Below are 21,599 nucleotides of genomic sequence, written 5' to 3'. Positions count from 1 at the left end.
GTACAGTGTAAAGGCTGTAGTTACCTCTTCCTCCATGATTTCTTCCAGCTCCACATGTTTACTATAGTGGAGGGACAATACTGTTCTGAGATGTTCCAGTTCCTGGGGTAGACTCTCAGCATCTGAGATGGTGCGTGCCCTATACTAGTGCATTAACTCCAGCATGCTGGAGCTTATGGGACAGCAATTCACTTTAGATTGTGATGCTAAAAGAGACAACCAGAGCTGCAACTAAAATGGTTGTTTACTTAGTCAGGGCCTCCAGTGATGCTTTGTCTATAAGCTGTGAAAATTTTTGTTTGGCAGCTGCAGCCTTCCCCTGTTAAATGCAGAGGAGAGAGCAGTTAGGTGGAAATGGTACACTAAAGACATCTATGGGGGGTGGACTTATCTGATGACATGACAGAAGAAGAAACAGAAGTCAACATGGAAGAGATAGAGGATTCAGTATTAGACTCAGAACTTAAAAGAGCTTTGGAGATCAAATAAGGCAGAAGGGATAAATAACAGAATTTCTAAAATCATTGGGGGAAGTGGCAACGCAAAAACTATTCAAGTTGGTGTGCAGAATGTATGAAACTGTCAGTATACCATCAGACATTCAGAAAAACATCATCCACACAATTCCGAAGGTAGCTAGAGCCAACAAGTGTGAGAATTATGCCACAATCACTTAAAATTGAGGATCTGTTAGATGATGATCACTTTGGGTTAAGGGAAGGTAAAGGCATGAGAGAAGCAAGTCTGACGTTGCAGCTGATAATGGAAGCAAGACTGAAGAAAAATCAGGACACGTTCATGTGATTTGTTGACCTGGAAAAGCTTTTGACAATGTGAAATGGTGTAATATGTTTGAAATTCCGAGAAAAATAGGGGTAAGCTAGAGGGAAAGACAGGGAATACACAATATGTACAAGAATCAAGAGGGAACAATAAGACAGGAAGACCAAGAACGAAGTGCTGAGATTAAAAAGGGTGTAAGACAAGAATGTAGCCTTTTACAATAACAGAGATAAGAGTGTTTCAAGAGTGGAATTAAAATTCAGGGTGAAAGGATATACTGATATGATCAAATTCACTAATGACATTGGTCTTCTCAGTGAAAGTGAAGAAGAATTACAGCATCTGTTGGATGGAATAAGCAGTATAATGAGTATAGAACATGGATTGAGAGTAAGTCAAAGAAACACAATAGTAAAGAGAAGTACCACAAATGAGAACAGTAAGAAACTTCATATCAGAATAAGTGATCATGGTGCAGATGAGGTTAAGGAATTCTGCTACCTAGGCAGCAAAATAACCCATGACAGAAGGAGCTAGGACGACATAAAAAGCAGACTGGCACTGGCAAGAGGGCATTCCTGGACATGAGATGTCGACTAGTGTAAAACATAGGCCTTAACTTGAGGAACAAATTTCTGAAAATGTGTGTCTGAAGCACAGCATTGTATGTTAGTGAAATGAGGATTGTGGGAACACCAAAACAGAAAAGAATTGAAACATTTGAGATGTTGTGCTATAAAGAATGTTGAAAATTAGGTGGGATGGTAAGGTAAAGACTGAGGAGGTTTTCTGGAGAACTGACAAGGAAAGGAATATATGGAAAACTCTGACAAGAAGAAGGGACAGGATGATAGTACATCTGTTAAGACATCAGGGAATAACTTCATGCTACTATAGGGAGTTGTAGAGGGCAAAACTTGGTAACACCATCAATCCGGTCCCAGATCCAAGATTGAAAATGATTGAACAGTAGTCAAACATCAAAATTTTCATGTCTCACTGACAAACCATCACTGGAGGCACCATGCAAGTCTTTCCTCAGTCTGACTAACATGCAAGTGACATGATGTGATTTTGGTTCTGCAGAGGGGACTTAATTTTACCCCCACCCACCCCTAAGTTCACATTGGTCATGGACATTGTCAGTACAGTTGAACAGGTTGCCATGCAACTACTGCCTGAAGCAGCAGAAGAAGCATGCCATGAAATGTTTCATGCTCTGATGAGAACGAAGACTGCAAGGTCAGACATTACCTGCAAAGGGAAGGCAACCATTCAGAACCTGAGAGAGTGCCCCGAGGTTGTTATTGTATCTGCTGAAAAATGCAGTGCCACTGTTATTCTCACCCTCAAAGACTACATTGAGCAGATGCAGAGCATAATAAATGATGATTCTTGCAGGAACATCAGTGCTGATCTCACCAAGGAGATGGAGAGCAAGACCAGGTCACTTCTCAAGGAATCAGTGTTACTAGAGAGGGTCATCAATAAATTGTCACTGCAAGGATCTGTACTGCCAAGACTTTGTGGACTCCCTAAGGTTCACAAAAATGAGGTGCCACTTTGTTCTATTGTCAGCAACGTTAGAGCTCCCACATATTTTGTTGCAAAATACCTGACAGAGATATGAAGGCCTTATGTGGGAAATGCCCACATCACATCCACAACTCTGTAGATTTTGTGAAATGCCTCAACAACTTCAGGCTGAAACACTCAGGTATGATGGTGATACTCACTAGGGTGCCTCTATGTGAGACACTAGAACTCATTGATCAGAAATTTGACGAATGGATCACTGACCTTTTCAGGCATATGCTAATCTCCACATATTTTTCTATTTAATGGAGAATACTGTGAGCAAAGGAGGGAGAGGCAGTGATTGTATTGGTATATGAAGCATTTTGAGGAAGAGACCCTGATGTCATCCAAATGGAAACCCATCTGCTTTTTCCATTATGTGGATGACATGTGCATCTTCTGGTCTCATGGCAGAGACAAACTCCTTAACTTCCTTGTACATCTGAACTCTATAGATCCTGACATCAAATTCACATTGGAGAAGAAAGAAGAAGGAAGACTACCATTCTTGGAGGCTATAATCAAGAGAATTGCTGAGAGCACCTTGGGTGAAGGTGTCTATTGGAAGAAAATGCATGGATTGGAAGAAAATGCACACTCACCTGTATGTCTTGCTGCCACTAACCTGGGTTACTAAAACCACTACTAAATGAGTGCACACCACCTAAGGTGCAGAGGGCCTGCTGCAGGGACTGTAATGTCTCAGAACTGTGTTCCAAAAAAATGGGTACACAGAATAGCAGATTAAGTGCACTCTTTGTGGAGATGGAAGAAATCACAGAGGAAGGGGTAGCCACAACCTTTGTACCATATCCTGGTGTGCTATTGGGAAAAGTCATTTGCATACTGAAAAAGAACTATGTAAGATGCCCACTCAATAAAAGACAGGTATTACTGGGGAATGTCAAAGACGTCCTCGGTTTGTGGATGGGTAGGGTGTACCAGATTACCAGATTCTGTGCCAATGTGGCATGACATATATTGGACAAGCAGTGGACACCATTGAAGACCAATGCCAAGACACCAGCAGTACACTTAATTAATGTAACCCAACAACTCAGTGGTCACACAGCACTCAGTGTTTGTCAGAATATCGTGCAATCACATACAACTGTACAAGGATTTTAGTGCCGACTTGCAAATATTGGGACAGTGTTGTTAGAGAAGCCAATGAAATTCACACCAGGGATAATCTTATCAATTGGAACTACAGTTATAATCTCAGCAAAGCTGAAAACCAGCACTGGGTCCTATTAAGAAGATGCCCACCAAACAGGCAACCAGGGCTGACAGAGAAGCAACATCGATGCTACCAGACAGGGCAACAATGTCAATGCTTCCACAGATACCAACAAAAGCATCTCCATGAAATTGCTGCATGAGGGGATATACGTCAACTGCGTGCCCTCAGTTCATCAATGCACCTGATAATGGCGACATGTCTGATAACTGGAGTATTATGCCTGGTGGACACTATGGACCAGCAGTATGCCCATGATCTCTTCAGTCAGTACCACGGAATGTCCCAGTCTTGCCTGATGCTGGATAAAGAGCAAATGAAGGTGATGGCTATTGATATCGATGTCTCTTCTTTTAATTTCACCAAAGATTGTTTTGACTTTTCTATATGCTGTCATTCCATGGACTATTTTTTTCTGATTTCTTCACATTTTTCCTGCGTGTATTTCACCTTTGCTTCCCTCTACTTTCTATTTCTTTCTTTGTTAAATGACTTATATTGCTGTATTCATGTCTTTCCCTGAACATTTTTGGATTTCCTTCTTTTGTCAATCAGTTGAAGTATTTCTTCTTTTACCCAAGGTTTCTTCAGTTACGATCTTTGTTCCTATGTTTGTCTGTCCGTCCAGCTTTTGTGACTGCCCATTTAGATATGTCCATTTGTTTTCAACTGAATCGCCTGCTGTGGTATTCATTATCATAGCATCTACAACCTAAAGAAATTCAAACACACCACATCATTCCTCAGTGCCTCATTTCTTTCCACTTTGATTTTTCTGGAACTTTTCTGGACATCAGCCCACTCTTCATCATTACTAAATTTGTTTATATATCTGCTCAAGGGAACATCTTGCAATCCAACATCTGATTTCGGAATATCCACCTGACCATTATGTAATTCAGCCAATCTCTTTCCGTGTATCTGGGCCTTTACCAAATATACCTCCCCCTCAGGTGATTTTTGAACAATATATTCACTATTTCCAGCTGTAATTTATTGCAGAATTGAATCAGTCTTTCTTTATTCTTATTTCTACTATGAACTTCTGTCCTCTCCTCCACCTCCTTTGACATGGTCATTGGTAGAACAAAGGAGAATTCTTATACCGCAACTCTTTGGCTGCTATTGCTGATGATTTTTGTTCAAGATTTTGGCAGTGGCTGGATTCAGACCCCAGAGATTTTGATCCCTTATCAGAGATGCTACCTCTAGACCATGGGTTCTGTATATTGTCTATCAAAGCTACCCATTCATTTTGTATTGTATTCCACTCACCTGTTTCAGTGAATTGTTGCCTAATGCTATCTTTGAAACTCTCAACAAACCTCTGGTTCTTAAAATTTATTCAGTTCTCACATCATTATTTTCCTATCTTTTTCCAATTTCTTCAGTTTTAATGTGTAGTTCATAATCAATAACCAGTAAATTGTAGTCCACTTCTGCCCCTGAAAAGGTTTAGCAATTTAAAATATGGGTTTGAATTCTCTGTCTGTCTTCTAGAGACCTCTTTAACTGGTTTTTATAATTCTTTTCATTAAAATATATTAATGATTTTCATTTGTTGTTGCTAGTAATGCAATACATGATTATAACACTGGAGTGGGAAAGCATCTACAAACACTTCAAAAGTTTAATGTTCATGCAGAAAAAAGATTTAGATGTTTAGAGGAATACAGAATTCATCAATCCATGATGGTCAAGGAAAAAGCATGGAATTTACTGTTGAACATACTCCTCCTACTGTATTCTAGAAATAATAACTGCTTAAATGCCTTTGTGTGTACTGTAATTAATCAGTTCTTGTCTTTTCTGTCCCTACAGATGTGACACAGAGGGGGCTGAACTATATTTCTAAAATCATCTCTTAATATCAGTTCTTGAAACTTTGTAAGGAGGCTTTTGTGTGATAATTGGTGTCTATCTTCAGTCATTTGTCAAGTCAGCTTTTTCAGCATTTCTGTGGCATTCTGCTATGAGTCACACAAACCTGTGAACATTTGTGATGCCCTCCTTTGTATACTTATTCAATATTCTAGAATCGGATGTAAATGTCCTAGTCTCCTTTCTAGACAAACTGCATCTTTTCCAGTATCCTACGAATGAATCAAAGTCTGTCAGCTGCTTTACCTATAACAGAGCCTCAGTGATTATCCATTTCATGTCTGAATAAATAGTTATGTAATTCATGCTACACTATAATATCAGTATATTCCATAACTTTTAGTGGTTTTATTGTACTCTAATTTCTTTCCATGTTTCAAAGACTTCTCCCTAAAACATTCATTGGATTGTGTAGCACAATAAACTAATTGCATTGGTCATTAAATAATGAAGTATTGATGAGCAGTCTCACTTAGCACATGATGAAGACAATAAGTCACAGTGTCAAAATATTGTGCATGGATGACACTGAAATATGGCAGAACACTTCAACATGTCAACAGATCACCAGCAAAGCATGAAGAATTACAACAGTGAGGTTTATTATTGTGTCACATTAATGCGACCACCTGTCAAAAACCTCAATAAACCACGTTTTGCAGTGCAGATCACTGCAAGTCATACAGGAAGAGAGTCTGGAAGGTACCGACAGGGATGTGGAGCTATTCCCACTCCTGTGCCATGGCCAGCTGCTAGCATTTCTCTTTGAGGATCCATGATGCGAACAGCCTGATCAAGATGGTCTCACAGAATCTTGATTGGGTTTGAATCCAGGGAGTTTGGTGGTCTGAGTAATACAGTAAACTCATCCTGGTGCTCTTCTAACCATGCACATACACTATGAGTTTGGTGACACATTGCATTGTCCTGCTGGTAGATGCCACCATTCTGAGAAAAAAACAAACTGCATATAGGGGTGGACATAGTCTCCAAGGATAGATGCATACTTATGTTGATCCAATGTGTCATCCAGAATGATAAGATCAGTCAGGGAATGCCATGAAAATATTCTCCAGATCATAATGCTCCATTCTCCATCCTGGACCCATTGCTTTCAGATGTTTCATGCCAACAGCTATCTGTCTGACGGAGTGTAAAACATGATTGATCAGAAAAGGCCACCTGTCGGCACACAACAGGCATCCAGTTGCAGTACTGGCATGCAAATTGCAGCCCTTTTCATCAACAAACAGCAGTCAGCATGGGGGGCATGAACCAGGCGCTTGCTGCAGAGGCAAATACACTGCAATGTTCACTGAACAGTCATTGAGTAGACACTGAGTGTAGCCCATTGGTTCATCTGGGTGGTCAGTTGCTCAACAGTTGCACATCTGTTCACCATAAGTATCTCCACAGTTGTCATTCAGCCCTGCTATCTATGGCCCATAGTGCACAACAGTTGCCTCAGCACTGGTTTTAGATAGCACCATTTTGCCAAGCATGGTATACTTTTACCATGGCGGCACATGATCAGTTTACAAATTGAGCCATTTTGGAAATGCTTTTGCACTTTGCCCAAAAGCCAGTGTTGATATCCTGTTGGATGTCATCTAAATTGCTTCTGTTTTTGCATTAAGCCAATGACTGCACTGTTTTTCTCATCTCTTTTGACATGCTTTATATAACCTACAATGCTAATGCTGCCACTTGCTCTCTGTGTGAAGTTATTGCGAGTTGACATTGGAAATAGGCAGTGGTCATTATTAATGTGCCTGGTCTGTGTAGTTAGCCAACTTCAGTTTATTAATAAGGTTTTTTCTGATGTCATTGTCTTTACAAGAGGATGCTATGGTATTTTTTTAATGTTCATATTGACTTGGTTTATGCGAGGATGCTGAAATGCACTTGTTCCCCATCACACTGAATTAATAGACTTATGAATACATATGAGGGAAGGTAACATTGAAGTCCATAGATTTCAGCACCACAGAAATGTTGGAAACCCATACTAGCGGCTACCAGAGAGAATAATGATTAGAGTTTAAAGTTCCATGAGACTGTAGCAGACTGTGCAAGGGTAAAACTGTCTGTTACATTGTGAAAATTACTCAGAAAATATCGAAGACCTTATACAGCCAGAAAGTCACAAATAGCTCCATTCCCTTATAACAATATTTCTGCAAGTATAATCTAAAGCAGAGGTTACAGCACACTCAGAACCATATAAACAGTTGCTGTTGTGATGAAATTCACAGAAATAAAACTGAATAGCATAAAGGAAACTCCATCCTGATTCATACTGAATGGCCATAGAAAGAAAACTTTTCAATCTACTGGAAACTTTATGTTGAGTAATGGTCTCCAATATACAATGAATAATGTACTGCTACCTGAAATAGCTGTTTTCATACATGATACAAATTAAAGTTATTTTAAAAAAGTTACTTTTGTTTCATATTAAATGTACTGTACATTAAACACATAAATGATATTGCATTACTTATACCTATTTCTTATTTTAGTGCTGCTCTCTGCCTTCTTTGGTTACAAGTATCTCTCGCAGTGCAAGAATAAACCTGAAACTAAAAATGATATTCAACAAGAAGATGTAATGAATTATGGTGCAGAGGAAGAAAGCAAAAATGGCACGCCTGTAAGCATGAAACTGCTGAGGATACCTGTTAATGGAACAGATACTACAGTTTCCATGGAACTGCACAGTATGTAAAATTTTTACAGGAAATTCTTCAGTAATCCTTATCTGTAACCTTAATATCAGAAACATCAATGTTTTAAAAATAAAAAGTTCACTGAAAGAAATAAGCAAGTCTTAGACATATTAGCAATAAAATAATATTTCTCTTCAGATATAAAAATTCTATACTCCTTATGCTCTGCACATAACAAATATTCTCTCCTTAAATTTTCCTCTGTGTGATGTGTCCATGATGAATGTATTCTAAGGAGAGTGAAGCAAAGAGCTGCTCATACCCTGCAACATGCACAATATTAAGTGACAAAAGTGGTAAATCAGACTGAAACCAAATTAAAGCACTGTGTTGATCACCAATTGTTTGAGATACTGACAAGCTCAACATTCTGTTTTTGTCAACTTTCCACATTTTATATGCAAATAATGAGGTGTGGTACCCAAGAGCATAATTCATGCAATGTTTTGGGGGGAGGGGGAGACTCAAAAACTGTGCTGTCTTCTTATTTCATTTTATTAATATTGTAATGGATGCCATCCTTTTTGAATTATTGATCTGAAACTGTAGACTCAAATTATCAATAAAACATTATCCAGAATTTTATTTAATACATTCTCAGAAAATTATTTTAAGCAATTAGGTCAGAATCCCATGCGAAGTGTAAATGGTTGTGATAACATACTAGACCTCTTAGCAACAAACAGTCCTGAACAAATAGAAAGTGTCATGATCAAGACTGGGATTTGTAACCATAAGGTCACTGCAGCAAAACTGAATACCAAAACATCCAAATCCACAAAAATAAATGTGAAATATATGTATTTAAAAAAGCAGACAAAATTCAATTCACAGCTTCTTATGAGAAAATATCCACTCCTTCCTAACTATGTAAGCTTCAGTCAGATGTGGCTTAAATTCAAAGAAATAGTATTGACAACAGTTGAGAAATTCATTCCAAGTGAATCGATAAGGTATGGAGGGATCCCCCTTACACCAAAACAGCCAAGACACTTTTGTAGAAGCAACAAAAAAAAGTATACCAGGTTTAAAAGAAATCAAATCCTTCAAGATTGTTAATGTTGTGCATAAGCTTGACTTGACATAGCTTAGACTTCAATGCAAGATACTTTTAGTGGTTTCTGCAATGAAATTCTGTCTCAAAATCTGACAGAAAACCCATAGGGAATCTGGTCATATGTAAAGTACATCAGCAGCAGCACACAATCAATATCTTCACTGCATGATAGCAATGATAATATTACCAGTGAAAGAAGATATAGTAAATATTCCAGAATTCAGATTACTAACAGCTGCCAATGTGAGTAACTTCAAATCAAGTACTTGTTGTAGTGAATCATCTTAATTCATTAGGAAAGGCGAGTCTTGTAGTCCAAACCATATACCAGTTAGACTCCTTTTGGGGTACACTGATGTAATAGCTCTATATTTAACAATCATATTCAACCGCTTTCCAGACAAAAGACCAGTACTTAAGGGCCGGGAAGTTGCACAGGTCACATTAATACACAAGGAATCAAATAGAAGTACTCCCTTGAACTATAGGCCCTTATTACTGACATCAATTTGTAGTATGATTTTGGAGCATGTACTGTGTTCATTCATTATGAAATACCTCAAAGGTAATGATTGATTGACACACATTCAGCACAGATTCAGAAAATATTGTTCTTGTGAAACACAACTGGCCCATTATTCACAATAAGTTATTAATTCTATCAACTCAAGTTGATTCCATATTCCTGGATTTACAGAAGGCTTTTGAAGCAATTCCTCACACATGGCTTCTAATCAAATGTTGTGCACACAGAGTAGCTTTTCACCTGATTGAGTGGATTTGTAACTCCCTGTCAGAAATGACAGTTTGTAGTACCTAAATAGAGGTCATCGAGTGCAAAAGAAATTATATCTGGCATTACTAAGGATATGTTATTGGCCCTCTACTGTATCTGATCTGTATAAATAATTTGGGAGAAATGTGAACAGCCATCTTAGATTGTTTACAGGTGATGCTGTGGTTTACTGTCTAATAGTCATCAGAAAACCAATACAATTACAAAATGATTTAGACATGATATCTATAAGGTGCAAAAAATGATAGTTGACCCTGAACGATAGAAAGTGCAGGTTCATCCAAATGAGTACTAAAAAGTATCCATTAAATTTCATTGCACAACAAATAATACAAAAACAGTGCTTAGGGATTACAATTATGAGCAACTTAACTTGAAACCATCATGTAGAAAATGTTGGGAATGAGAATCAAAGATTGCATTTTATTGACAGAACACTTAGAATGAAGAAGTTCTGCTAAAGGGACTGTGTACACTAGAATAGTTCATCCTCTGCTAGAGTATTGCTGTATGGTATGGGATCCTTACCAGATAGGATTGATGGAGGATACCTAAAAAGTCTAGAGAAGGCCAGCTCGTTTTCAATTATCGCAAAATGGAACATCATGGATAAAATACGTGAGCTGGGATTACAGTCATTAAAATCAAGATGTTCATCATTGCAGTGAAATCTTTGAATGAAATTTCAATCACTAACTTTCTCCTCTAAATGTGAAAATATTTTGCTGATGACCACCCACATAGGCCGAAATGATCATTGTAATAAAATAAGAAAAATCAGAGCTTGCATGGAAAGGTGTAGGTGCTCATTCTTTCCACAGGCTATTGGAGAGTGGAACGGTTGAGAAATAGTCTGAATGTGGTTCTGTGAACCCCCTGATAAGCACTTGACATGAACTGCAGACTACTGCAATGCAGATGATATAGATGCATCAAACAAAGTGACCCATAAATTAGTAAAAATATAGCTGTAAAAATATTCACAAAATATATTTTTAATCATATCACAAACAAATCAGGCATTACACTTATTGAAGAGCGTCAAGTATTAGATTACTTGAGAAGAGAACTGGATAGTTTGAACTTAAATATAGTGAGAATCATTGAAGTGTGACACAAAATCAAGAGTTCTAGTGACGTGAGTACAGTGGTATGAGCACAAAATCAAATAGTTAACAAGAAAATAGGAATGCAGGTGAATTACTATGAATAGCACAGTAAATGAACTATTATAGCCAGAATACACAGAAAACTATGATCCACTACAACATTACAAATATATATGCAAACTAGCTCTGCAAATGTTGAAGAGGTTGAAAAAATGTATGATAGAAAAGAAAATTCAGTACGTAACTGCAAATTACTTATATTAGAACATAGATAGGCAAATCTGCATTTATAACATTTCTAATTTTAGAAGCATATATGAACTGTATTTAGTTACTGAATGTAAGAGGGTCATTCTGAAAGTAATGCCTACTATATTTACTAATGGAAATTACAGGAGATACAGAAATCACAAGAGCACAGATAAACAGAGTAATATTTCAGCTGGAGACTATCATTTTTCCACATAGTCACCACCATATGTTATGCACTTTTGGCAATGATGAACCAGAGCCTCCATGCTGCACATGTAAAAATCGGAACCAGCTGAGGCTAACCACTTCCTTACAGCTTTGACAACAGCATCCAAGTCTTGAAAACGTTCGCCCTGCAGTCCATCTTTCAGTGGCCCAAAGAGATGGAAGTCTGAAGGAACTAAATTGAGACTGTACAGTGGATGTAGTATGACAGTCCAGCCAAATTTTGCAGTGAGTTGCATGGTTACAAAATTGGTGTGGAGTTGCAGGTGAAAGTTGGTCTTCTTCTTTGGCCTGGAAATTCGGACTTTCAGCTTAGTCAGTGTCATCTTGTAGTGTGCTGAACTGACAGTTTCTCCAGGCTCCAGAACATCCAAACCAAGCAGACGCTGGCTATCACAGAACACTGTGTACATCACTTTGCCTGTAGAGGGCTGTGTCTTGAATTTCTTCCTTGACAGAGAATTCACATGTCATCATTCCAGGGCTGTCTTTTGGATTCTGGCTCTTAGTGGTGACACCATGTCTCATCGGCGATGGCGGTGCTATTCAGAAAATCACCACCTTCAGCTTTATATTGGTTCAGGAGGTCTCAACAGATTTCAATTCGATGAGTTTTTTGTTCTTCTGTAATCATCTTTTGGACCCATCTTGCACAGACTTTTCAATAATCAAGATGTTCCAACATTGTTTCCGAGGCATTACAGCCAATATTCAGCTTTGTACATGATTCTATGACCATTATCTGCCAATTATCATGAATGAGTTGATCAAGACGCTCTTGATTGTGAGGTATGACAGCTGTGCAGGGTAGAGTGGGCCATGGCTTGTTATTCACACCATTTTCACCACCTTGGAAATGCGATATCCATCGTCTCACATTGCTCACATCTATTGTATCATCTCCATACACCTTTAGCAAGCATTGATGGATTTCAACCGGCACAATTTCTTCAGCATTGAAGAACTGAGTCACACAATGCTGTTTTATATGAGCGTCCATATCAGACCCCACTTTGGAACACTCCTCTGCTGGCATCAGGTACCGCAAAACAATGGAACCACTGGCAAATGAAAGAGAAAGGTTCAATCATTAGCACTACACCAACGACATCTGACACAGACGTCAAAAGTCACCACAAAAAAATAGGAGGCATTCTTTGTGCAATGACCCTTTCATAGATTAAAGCTGAAGAAGCTGCAGACTACACCAGTGACATCTGGCACAGACATCCAAAGACACCACAAAAAATTGGAGGCATTCTTTGTGCAATGACACTTTCATATATTAAAGCTGAAGAAGCTGCAGAAAGATAGAAATTCAAAGACATAGGATGTAACTAAGTTGAAACAACTGGAGGTTGGTGAGAGCAAGATTAATTCCTACATATTTGAAAGCATCTACTTATTTGAAAGCATCTACTTATTTGATAATTTTTGCATTGCAAATTACATCCTTCATTTTTTCATTTTTCCTACTGATTTTCATTACTTCATTTTCTGTTAAGCTGCCTGCTTCTTCAACTACTCTCTGCCGGGTATTTAGGTGTTCTTCCAATTTATGCTCCATTTTCTTCCCAAATCATCACATCATCCACATATGCTGTGATTTTCATATCATTTGCTTTTGGCCCTTGGCTGGCTTTACTTATGATGTTGTCCATGACTATATTAAAAAGTACTGGTGAGCACGCACTTCCTTGCCAAACCTCTGTTTGATATAAACCACTCTCAGTTTTTGCCATATATTATAACACAATTCAGGCATTTTTGTACATATTTCTGATTCTCAGTTGTTTTCCTTTTAACACTTTCAGTCTATTCAAACCTTCCCATAACTCTTTCCTTCTGACAGTGTTATAAGCCCTTTTTATATTTATGAATGCAACTGCAATGCGTTGTAATATTTGTTGTTCTTCTCTTAATTGTGGTTTTATCTTATTCCTGATTTTCTGTAAAATTATCTTTTCATAAAATCTTCATGCAGTGGCACAGTGGTATTGTTCATCTATAATTCTCACGGAGTACCTTGTTACCCTTCTGAAAGATAGGTGCAACAGTTGCCTTTGTCCGGCCTTCAGGAATCTTTTCAAATGTCCATATCATCCTCCATTCAACCACTGAATTCTGATACATGCTGAAGCTTTGATCATTTCCACTGTGATGTCATCATTTTCCATTTCTAATACAGCTTTCTCTACATCCAATATTTGCAGACATTCTCTTTCTGTTTCCTCTGTGATAGTGATATTTCTTTCATCTCCCTCTGTCTCACCACATATTTGTTTCATTCTGTCTATCATATAGTTTTTGGAATTATTCTTTCTATACTTTAAAAACTCTTTCTTCCTCCTAGATGGGATTTTGTTCTTTGTTGATGGCTTCTGAAGTATTTTCTTTTTGCTTCATTCCATCACCTAATACATGGTATAATATTTCTTTGTCATCCTTAAAATTCTCCTCTATATCATTTATGAATTTTTCCCAAGACATCTTCTTACCCAGTGCTACAATTTTCCTTACTGCTCTGATTAGTTATTTGCAATAATGCTAATAGCATAAGTAGCTGAACCTAACCATTTCAGCAGACCATCAATGTGTTTCTTCCAGTGCACATACCCAGAAATTTTTAATATTCTGCCTTAGTGACAGACTTCCGTTCAAAGTCTACATTTACCAATGGTGTTATGCCATTTACTGCACAGAATTGTATGTACTGAGCTTTCTCAAGATTTAATGAGAGTCCATTTGCAGAGGACTACTTAATAATTTTCTGAAAAGCATCGGCTGATTCTTGTTTGTTGGGTGTGATTACTATACGAGCAGTAAGGGACCCAAGACTGTACCCTGTGGAACGCCATTTGTGATATGTCCCCAGTTAGAGACTCTGCTGATTTTTGTAGACTATCTATACAGTTAATTTCAACTTGAACACTGTCTCACTCATACCACAGTAATTAAGCTTATCTAGAAGAATTTCATGGTTACACAGTCAAAAGCCTTTCAGAAATCACAAAATATCAGAATGGGTGATGTTCAGTTATTCAAAGCATTTCATATTTGATCAGTGAAAGCATATAAAGCATATTCTGTTGAATAGCCTTTCTGAAAACCACACTGACATTTTGTTAGTACTTCATTTTTACAAATATGTGATGCTACTCTTGAATATGTTAAATTTTCGGGAATTTTGGATAAAGCTGTCAGAAGTGAGATTTGGCAGTAGTTGTTAGCACCGGACCTATCCCCTTTATTATGCAATGGTTTAGCAATAGCGTATTTCAGCCTGTCTGGAAAAATGCCATGTTTCAGTAAGCTGAGAATCCTACTGTTGGGAACAAGCCTTTAGTACTCTGTTGGATATGCCATCAATTCCATGTGAGCTTTTTTTTACTTTTCAGTGACATTATCTTCCTAATTTCAGTAGGAGAGGTGGGTTGAATTTCAATTTTATCAATTTGCATTGGTATTGCCTCCTCCATATGCTGGCTTTCGTTTTCTAATGAATGGCTGAATCATATTTTTTCTTTAACACTTAAAAATGATTGTTAGAAATGTTTTGTGCTTCTGACTTTTTGTTAACAAACTTTTCATTGAGTTTGATAGAAATATAATCTTCCTCTGCTCTTGGTTGCCTTTTTCCCTTTTAACAATATTCCAAATTATTTTAATTTTATTATGAGATGTGCACATACTTCTGGACTTCTTAATAACTTTTCTTAATGCAGTGCAGTAGTTTTTGTAATGTTTCACTGTTTCTGGATCATTACTCCTTCTAGCTATAAGATACATTTCCCTTTTTTGTTTACAAGATATTTTTATCCCTTTAGTAAGCCATCACATTTTGGATGGTTTCTTACAATTATATTTCACTGTTTTCAAAGGGAAACTGTTTTCAGATGTACTCACAGTGGTATTATGAAATAGGTTAATTTGTAAATTAGCATCAGGTTCTCACTACACCTCATCCCAGTCTAACTGTTACAGTCTTTCCCTAAAATTTTCATTTGTTAAATCGCTAGTTAAATCACTATTTTGGAGGACTGTTTTGCATTACTGTATGGAGCTGTGTCATATACTGTAAGTGGCTGTGCGTCATAATCAGACAGACTATTCTTAACAGAAAATCTGCACTGAAATTCTTACAAACAATATTCTTAACAGAAAAAAGGATTTATTTGATTAAATTTATCTTGGTCTACAAAAACATTATTTGTCAGTGTGCTGCTTTCCCATATCACCTGAGTGGGAAAATCAATAACTGATGTCAGGTTGAAAGAATCAAGTAATACTTCAAGGTCAAGGTCAAGCTTTCTATTGGGCTCTTTCAGAAAATCTGCACTGAAATTCTTACAAACAATATTTTTTATCCCTCTGTCTTACAGATAGCACAACAAAGAATCCAAGTTTTTTTCAAAAATAGCTGAAAATTTCCCAATTGGAACCTATACACAGCTACAATTATAAAAGTACCATTGTTTAGTTTAAGCTCACATGCACATATTTCTATATGTTACTCTACACAAATTTTTTTAATTTCAAAATTTTTCACACTATGACAGATTTTAAAATATGTGGCAACTCCTCCTCTCTCTTTGGTGTCTCTACTTACATGTTGCACTGCACAAATTTTTTTAATTTCTAAATTTTTCACACTATGTCAGATTTTAACATGTTATTGTTGTGTAACATACACACCTCAAAAAAAAGTTTTGCATCACTTTGGTCCCGAGAGTTCTAGAACCTGTACAGAAATTTGGAATAGAGATCAACATAAACATCATTTCTGCCCTTTTTATGGCTCATGAAAACCACACATTGCATGGTGTACTACCATACAGCAAGACCTTCAGAGGTGGTGGACCAGATTGCTGTACACACCGGTACCTCTAATACCCAGTAGCACATCCTCTTGCATTGGTGCAAGCCTGTATTCATCGTGGTATACTATCCACAAGTTCATCAAGGCACTGTTGCTCCAGATTGTCCCACTCCTCAACGGTGATTTGGTGTAGATCTCTCAGACTGGTTGGTGGGTCACGTTGTCCATAAACAGCCCTTTTCAGTCTATCCCAGGCATCTTCGATAGGGTTCATGTTTGGAGAACATGCTGGCCACTCTAGTCGAGCGATGTCGTTATGCTGTAGGAAGTCATTCACAAGATGTGCACGATGGGGGCACGAACTGTCATCCATGAAGACAAATGCCTTGCTAATATGCTGTCAATATGGTTGCACTATCAGTTGGAGGATGTCATTCACGTATCGTACAGCCATTAAAGCACCTTCCATGACCACCAGCGGCATACATCGGCACCACATAATGCCACCCCAAAACAGCAGGGTACCTCCACCTCACTGCACTTGCTGGACACTGTGTCTAAGGCGTTCAGCCTGACTGGGTTGCCTCCAAACACGTCTCCGACGATTGTCTGGTTGAAGGCATATGCGACACTCATTGGTGAAAAGAATGTTCCATTTATTTATTCATTTCCATTCCATTTATTTATTCATTTCCATTCCATTTATTTATTCATCCAGAAATCTTGTTGTGTTATTACACATAGATGTAGGATAAGTTACCTTTAACATCCTTTGATACACAAATATACTTATTTTGTAGGTATTCAGTTACATGCATAAGTATAGACATTCTTAAGATATACATTTATATAAATTATACACTCCTGGAAATTGAAATAAGAACACCGTGAATTCATTGTCCCAGGAAGGGGAAACTTCATTGACACATTCCTGGGGTCAGATACATTACATGATCACACTGACAGAACCACAGGCACATAGACACAGGCAACAGAGCATGCACAATGTCGGCACTAGTACAGTGTATATCCACCTTTCGCAGCAATGCAGGCTGCCATTCTCCCATGGAGACGATCGTAGAGATGCTGGGTGTAGTCCTGTGGAACGGCTTGCCATGCCATTTCCACCTGGCGCCTCAGATGGACCAGCGTTCGTGCTGGACGTGCAGACCGCGTGAGACGACGCTTCATCCAGTCCCAAACATGCTCAATGGGGGACAGATCCGGAGATCTTGCTGGCCAGGGTAGTTGATGTACACCTTCTAGAGCACGTTGGGTGGCACGGGATACATGCGGACGTGCATTGTCCTGTTGGAACAGCAAGTTCCCTTGCCGGTCTAGGAATGGTAGAACGATGGGTTCGATGACGGTTTGGATGTACCGTGGACTATTCAGTGTCCCCTCGACGTTCACCAGTGGTGTACGGCCAATGTAGGAGATCGCTCCCCACACCATGATGCCGGGTGTTGGCCCTGTGTGCCTCGGTCGTATGCAGTCCTGATTGTGGCGCTCACCTGCACGGCGCCAAACACGCATACGACCATCATTGGCACCAAGGCAGAAGCGACTCTCATCGCTGAAGACGACACGTCTCCATTCGTCCCTCCATTCACGCCTGTCGCGACACCACTGGAGGCGGGCTGCACGATGTTGGGGCGTGAGCGGAAGACGGCCTAACGGTGTGCGGGACCGTAGCCCAGCTTCATGGAGATGGTTGCGAATGGTCCTCGCCAATACCCCAGGAGCAACAGTGTCCCTAATTTGCTGGGAAGTGGCGGTGCGGTCCCCTACGGCACTGCGTAGGATCCTACAGTCTTGGCGTGCATCCGTGCGTCGCTGCGGTCCGGTCCCACTGGCGACAACATCGATGTACTGTGGAGACCTCACGCCCCACGTGTTGAGCAATTCGGCGGTACGTCCACCCGGCCTCCCGCATGCCCACTATACGCCCTCGCTCAAAGTCCGTCAACTGCACATATGGTTCACGTCCACGCTGTCGCGGCATGCTACCAGTGTTAAAGACTGCGATGGAGCTCCGTATGCCACGGCAAACTGGCTGACACTGACGGCGGCAGTGCACAAATGCTGCGCAGCTAGCGCCATTCGACGGCCAACACCGCGGTTCCTGGTGTGTCCGCTGTGCCGTGCGTGTGATCATTGCTTGTACAGCCCTCTCGCAGTGTCCGGAGCAAGTATGGTGGGTCTGACACACCGGTGTCAATGTGTTCTTTTTTCCATTTCCAGGAGTGTATGTGTACATAGTGAATCATAACTTTTTTGGTATGTTACATACAGTCATCAGATAATGATTACAGAGTAACACTATTTACATTGGTTATCATAAGTGCAGATGAGCCATAACAAGAAACAGTTATATCTGTTAATAGAGTCAAATGAGTCAGTTGAAAGTAATATTTTAACACATGCATTAAAATACATTACAAAAATTGTTTTAGATTACTATTCATAAATTCTTCCACTGAATAGAAGCAGTGCTTCTGTAGGATTGACTTTATTTTGGATCTGAATCCTTTCTGGCAAGACCTGACATTTTCAGGTAGCTTCTTGTACAGAAGTACTCCCCTGTGCCTTACACTACTGTGCCCTTTATGTAGCCGTTGATCAGCTATAAATATGTCATTGGAATGATGAGTATTATGATAATGAACATCTCTATTTTTTGTAAATATATGGAGATTTTCATGAATAAAACACACTGTTTCATGAATATAGATACAAGGCACTGGCAAAATACTGAGCTCCTTAAAGCGATGTTTAGTGGTGGAAGACAGGGGTACTTGTTTCATTGTCTTAATTATTCGCTTTTGCATAATAAATACATTCTTACGGGAGAAGCCCCAAGAAGGAATGCAGTATGTAATTATTGAGTGTACTAATGCAAAGTAGGCACATTTTAGTGTTTCAATATCACAGATTGTACTTAAAATACTAAAAGCATAGCACAAACTGTTCATTTTACTTAATAATTTATCTTTATGTATGTCCCACTGTAGTGTGTCATCTATCCACACTCCAAGGAATTTTGTGGCTCTTTCTCACTGTATGGGCACATTCTCAATCCTGATATCATCTATCACAGATGATACCTTTTGTGTCGAGTGGAAATTTATATACACTGTTTTATCTTTATTTAGGAGGAGTTTGTTTTTGTTCAACCAGTTTACCAGACTACAATTTGTATCAGCAATTGTGGAGTTGAGTTGATGAGGACAGTGATTTGAAAACAGTATATTGGTGTCATCAGCAAACATTACCAGTAGACCTTCCTGAATGCTTTGGGGCAGATCATTGATCAATATTAGAAATAAAAGGGGACCAAGTATAGAGCCTTGGGGAATACTTTGTCTTACAACTTGCTACTCTGATTGAGCATTTTCACCAATTTTTGATGTAATCACTACTTTCTGTACTCTGTCTGAGAGATATGACTTAAACCAGTCATTGCAATTTCCCCTAATCCCATAACGTAGTAGTTTCTCCAAAAGTAATTCATGGTTGACAAGATCAAAAGCTTTACTGAGATCAAGAAACACACCTGTTGGGTGTTTTCTATCATTGAGTGCTCTATAGATTTCATTTAAAAATGTGTATAATGCTCCATTTATTGATCTCCCTTTCCTAAACCCAAACTGGTGAGGACTTAGTAAGCAGTTACTTTCCAAGAAATGTGTAACACGGTCATATACTGATTTTTCAAGGACTTTTAATGAGCTTGATAAGACTGAGATGGGTCTGTAGTTGTTTACATCACTCCTTTCCGCTTTTTTAAACAGAGGAATAACTTTTGCTGCTTTAAAAATTCTAGGAAATTGACCTGATGATAAAGAGCAGTTTATTATATATGACAGTGGTTCACACACATGATGGCAGACTCGTTTAAAAAGGCAATCAGATATACCATCAAGACCACAGGAATGTTGCAGATTTCATTTGGTGTGACTGGTTCAAGGAAAATTTATTGCGGGAATACTGCTGAATCTGAGAGATGAGTGAGTGCAGGAGTCTTGATTAAAGAAGAAAACTTGTCACCAATATTTGTGAAATGGTCATTAAATATTTCACATAATTGCTTAGGATCAGTGATAACACCATCCTGATCTTTAATGCAGGTTATTGAGCGTGTCTTGTCTTTTTTGCCAGCTGTTTCATTTATCAATCTCCACGTTGCTTTTGATTTATTACTTGAGTTGATAATGAACTGCCTATTATACATTTTCTTTGCTTCATGAATTACCTTGTTTAGAATTCTTTTATACTGCTTGAAATAGTTACGGAATACCTCACTGTCTATAGTTTTACTGTAGGCATATAGCAGTCTCTTATTTCTGCAAGAGGTTTTTATTCCTGGTGTTAACCATTTATTATTGGACAGTTGAGATGTGTATTTTTTAGCTGTAAGCTTGATTGAGAATGCCACTTCATAGCAGTGTTGCAAGATACTCATAAATTCATTAGCCTTTCTGTCAACATTGCTGGCACAATAGACACCTTTCCAGTCAGCTTTATGGAGCAGAAGTGAGAAATGTGCTATATTATTTTTATTGCCAGTTGATCTTTTGTAAGTCTGTTGGGGAGGTTCTGTCTGTCTATTTGCAACTTACATGGTCATATTCAGTATCAAGCAGTTGTGATCTGATATACCATTGGAGATGTTGTCCAGTTTGCAGACAGATGACATGTCAGTGTTAACCAAAACAGCATCTATTGCAGAGGAACTGGTATTAGTTGTTCTAGTAGGTTTTATGTTTAAGTTTATCATGTTATAACATTGCAATATATTCACTATTTTCCAGGAAGCAGTAGATTCTACTAGGAAATCTATATTAAAGTCTCCACATAAGATAATACTGGGATATTTTAAACTGCATTGTTGTAGTAGCATATCTAGTTTGGAGGTGAATATTTGTATGTTACCATCAGGTGGTCTGTAGATACATATAACTAAAAGCTTAATAAATTTAACTTCTACTGTGACGTGTTCAAAATGCTTTTCACAGTTCATATGCTTGGTTTTCAGTAATGGATTACATTCTACATTATCTCGGGCAAGTATCAGACAGCCACCTCCATTTTTATTAGTTCTGCAAAAATTGTTAACCATTTGAAAGC

The 21,599-nt window shown here is 38.5% G+C and overlaps 1 pseudogene; it reads left to right on the top strand.

The window, feature by feature from the left end:
• LOC126416928 (neural-cadherin-like) overlaps window positions 1-21,599 on the top strand; it is a 275,218-nt pseudogene that overhangs the window by 248,993 nt on the left and 4,626 nt on the right.

This window comes from Schistocerca serialis, chromosome 8 (assembly GCF_023864345.2).
Source record: "Schistocerca serialis cubense isolate TAMUIC-IGC-003099 chromosome 8, iqSchSeri2.2, whole genome shotgun sequence".
In the NCBI taxonomy this organism is placed as follows: Eukaryota; Metazoa; Arthropoda; class Insecta; order Orthoptera; family Acrididae; genus Schistocerca; species Schistocerca serialis.
Note: the sequence above shows the minus strand (reverse complement) of the source record. Positions and strands in the feature narration are given on the sequence as shown.